Source organism: Carlito syrichta, unplaced genomic scaffold (assembly GCF_000164805.1).
Source record: "Carlito syrichta isolate Samal-C Ts95f unplaced genomic scaffold, Tarsius_syrichta-2.0.1 Scaffold309773, whole genome shotgun sequence".
In the NCBI taxonomy this organism is placed as follows: Eukaryota; Metazoa; Chordata; class Mammalia; order Primates; family Tarsiidae; genus Carlito; species Carlito syrichta.
In genome coordinates, this window is record NW_007253869.1 from 634,428 (window position 1) to 638,462 (window position 4,035).

A 4,035-nucleotide genomic window follows, 5' to 3' on the forward strand; every position below is an offset into this window, starting at 1 on the left:
ATTCATTGATGCAAGTCGTTTATAACATTCTCTTATTTTTTTATAAAATAGACTTTTTATTTTTATTTGTTTGTTTGTTTGTTTATTTAAAGTCAGAGCTTCACTCTGTCATGCAAACTGGAGTGCAGTGGCACACTGCTCATGGCCACTGCAGCCTTGACCTGCTGGGCTCAGCTGATCCTTCCACCTCAGCCTTCCAAGTAGCTGGAACATGCCACCACTCCTGGCTAATTTTTTTTATTTGACACGACAAGGTCTTGCCAAGTTACCCTGGGCTCAAGCAATCCTCTCGCCTCCACCTCCCAAGTGCTGAGATTACAGGCATGAGCCACCATGCCCGGCCAAACTTTTTATTTCAGAGTATGAGAAATAGAAGGGGAAAGTGGATACCAAAAGCAGTGTGGCAAAATCTTGATAATGCTACTGAAATGCCAGTGATTAGTCGGTGTACTGTTGCTCATCACACAGAAAGCCAATCACTGAGACAACAGAGTATTGCCAGGGAAGAAGGCTTTTTATTGGGTGGCATCAGCCAAGGAGAATGGGAGATTGACTATCAAGGCCAGAAGCCAAGCTAAAGATTCACCGTTAGATTGTGCCTACAATACCTGTATGAATTCCTGTCTTCTTGAAGTCTCAAAATATCTTGAGCTTCCTGGGTCTGTTAGAAAGGGACATTCTTTACTTACCAAAGGACAGAAACCCTGTAAAGGAACTGCATATACAAGGTACAAGGCCAGACTTTCCAAGGGGCTTTTATTGGATCTATAAAGTCAATCTCAATTTCTCAAAGCAGTCTGTTCATATCTAAAATATGTCCTTCTATCCTGACTTGTATCCCACATATCTATAATAAAAAAGAAAAATATGTCATTCTGGTCAAAGCCTTGGTAAAATAACCAGTGCCCCAAGTGTGTCCTGTTATAAAAGAAAACAGCTTCTTATTGACCATATGCAAACAACCATATTGTCATAAACTGAGAATACTCACAAATAATTTCCACATTCCGGAGAAATCAAGTAGAGGGAGATAAATATGCTTCAAATGTTGTTTACAAGAGTATACTTCACTCAATTGTTAGACGTTATAAATAGCACAAAAGGAAAGCGTTTTATTGACGATGAAAAACAAAACAAAAAGAATCAGCAATATTTCAAACAAAAAGGTCATAAAAAATTATTCTACCCTCTATTACTTCAGTCCATGCAGTTAACTCTGTTCTGCTCGATATTGGGCCAGCAATCCTCATAAACACATCAGGTCTCTAATGAGAACCCTGGAAGTTTTATCTCTATTCCAATGGCACAATATTCAAAGTTACCAGAAACCTGCAATCAAGAGTCCTTTTCATGAACTCCCCTAAAGAAGCAGGTTTTGGACTGTAGCTGATTCTAAGCTACTTTTTCAGAATAATTAAAGTAAAACAATAATTGTGGATACCTAGGACAGTCATGGTTATAAACACAATGGACAAGAAAACCTGGTTATTTCTCTGGCATACAACAATTTATCATAATAATAACTACTACTAATCACATATACTAAGACATATCAGAATTTTAGACATCTCATAGAATTTTTAAACACATTCTTTACTTACCACAGGTCAGAAACGCTGTAAAGGAACTGCGTATACAAGGTACGAGACCAATCTTTCTGAGGGACTTTTTTGGATGCAAGGGGTTTTTACATGTAAATATAACCCACAGAAAGTTAAACACCATTTCATATTTGACAATGTTTCTTGTATAATTTTAACATGCCAAATAAACTTAATATGTCTCTTGTGGACTTCAGAGGACTTAATATCTTTAAAAAAAAAAGTCAGTTTGAGGTTAAAAAAAAAGACTGAATTTAGAGCTTGAAATTTTGCTTTTGGAAAGTTTGTCAAATATCAATGTGAACCACTACAAAATAGCTATGCATTTAGCCAAAATAATTCATTCAAAAATTTCAAAAAAGCAAAAATCTTTACTCTTTGATAGAGAGGATACTCAGTTTCCAACAATAAGACCTAATAAAGATAGCATGAGGCCAAATAAATCTATCCCTCGCTCTCCCTTCCTTTTTCGCCTTCAGTTTACTCAAAAGGTAAGCAAAAATCTTTTATTAATTCTTATTAATATTGCACTTGCATTCTGTTCAGAAGAGAAAACAAAATTTTACCTTTATATATCTTGTTAACATTAAAGCTAATTAGCTGGGTGTGGTGGTTCACACCTGTAAACCCAGCACTTTGGGAGGCTGAGGCAAGTGGATTGCCTGAGCCCGCGGATTCGAGACCAGCCTGGGCAACTTGGCAAGACCTCTTCTCTACAATAAATAAAAAATTAGCCGGGCATGGCAGTGCACGCCTGAAGTTCCATCTATTTGGAAGGCTGAGGTGGAAGGATCACCGAAGTTCTCCAGCAGGTCGACGTGGGGGTAGCCGTGAGTGTGCCACTGCACTCCAGCCTGGGCAATGGAGTGAGATTCTGACTTAAAAAAAAAAAAAATCAGCCCTTAAAATCTCACACTCTCACCTCTTCCACAATAGTCCCTGAGCCTAGAGGAATTGAATAGTTTTATTTCTGGCCCTCTGTGTCACATAAGCAGCTCATTTCAATTGTCACTTCTCCTGGGTCTGAAGATGAGGACTTAACTGGTGACAGGAGTTGGTGCCTTTTCAGAGCCAGGAGCCAAAGCCCTATAATTTAACAGCACAAGGATTAGTCAATAGAACTTTTATTAAAGATGTTAAAAGGCTCAAAACATCTGATCAAGCAAGAATCACAGATCATTGCAAAATAATAGTTATTCATTTATCCGAAGTGATAATCAAAAGACTTGAAAACTAATACAGAGGAGCAGTGTGAAGAAGAGGCAAGAACGACCCCCGGACCGACCAAAGCCCGCACGCTGCTCCATCCCCACGTCCAACGCCTTAGTTCCGCTGCCATCACCACCATCCCCAAGAGAAAGGCTGAAGGGGATGCTAAAGGAGATAAAGCCAAGGTGAAGGACGAACCCCAGAGAAGATCTGCAAGGTTGTCTGCTAAACCTGCTCCTCCAAAGCCAGAGCCCAAGCCTAAGAAGGCCTCAGCTAAGAAGGGAGAGAAGGTACCCAGAGGGAAAAAGGGAAAAGCCGATGCTGGCAAGGAGGGGAATAACCCTGCAGAACATGGAGATGCCAAAACAGACCAGGCACAGAAAGTTGAAGGTGCTGGAGATGCCAAGTGAAGTGTGTGCATTTTTGATAACTGTGTATTTCTGGTGACTGTACAGTTTGAAATACTATTTTTTATCAAGTTTTATAAAAATGCAGAATTTTGGTTTTGTTTTTTAAAGCTATGTTGTTAACACACAGAACACTTCATTGTTGTTTTTAGAGAAAGGGGCATATGTCACTAATAGAATATCTCCAAAGCTGAATTGATGTGGGGAAAACACCTTTCCCTGCTAGTTTTAAGAGACTTCCTCTTGGCTTCCAGGAGGAGGGATTCCCGACGTTGACACACATAGCCACCTTGGTACAAACACCTTGTGGTGCGGAAAAACATTCATTTTTTATGCCCTCTTCTTCCTTTCTGCCTTCAGCATAGACTTAACTCTCTTAAACCCAGACATCTGTTGGAACCTGACCCCCAATAATTGGTTACCAGTATGTCAGTGATGCCACTGAGATGGCACCCCTCATAAAAGCAGCAGTTTTCATTTATAGATTGTGGATCTTCAGACAAATTCTGCCATTTTCATTTCATTTCCTGAAAGTCAGGGTCGGCTTGTGAAAAGTTGTCAAACAACATGCTAAATGTGAAATGTCAACCCTCACTCTAAACTACTTCCCTGTTCAGAGTATCAAATGAAGACTTCAGCCGGGCTCGGTGGCTCAACCTGTAATTTCGCGCCTTTGGGAGGCTGAGGTGAGTGGATTGCCTGAACCCGCGGTTCGAGACCCGCCTGGGCAGCGAGACCTCATCTCTACAATAAATCAAAAAATCAGCCGGGCGTGGTAGCGCATGCCTGTAATTCCGGCTACTCGGAAGGCTGAGGCG

At 40.5% G+C, this 4,035-nt stretch overlaps 1 pseudogene across 1 annotated transcript; it reads left to right on the forward strand.

Annotated features, from left to right (window-relative positions):
- Positions 1 to 428: 428 nt before the first annotated feature.
- On the forward strand, positions 429 to 3,848 carry LOC103270268 (annotated as a pseudogene). Its single transcript, XR_002482527.1, has 2 exons — positions 429 to 441; positions 2,844 to 3,848. The product of XR_002482527.1 is annotated as a non-histone chromosomal protein HMG-17 pseudogene (transcript).
- Positions 3,849 to 4,035: the final 187 nt, after the last annotated feature.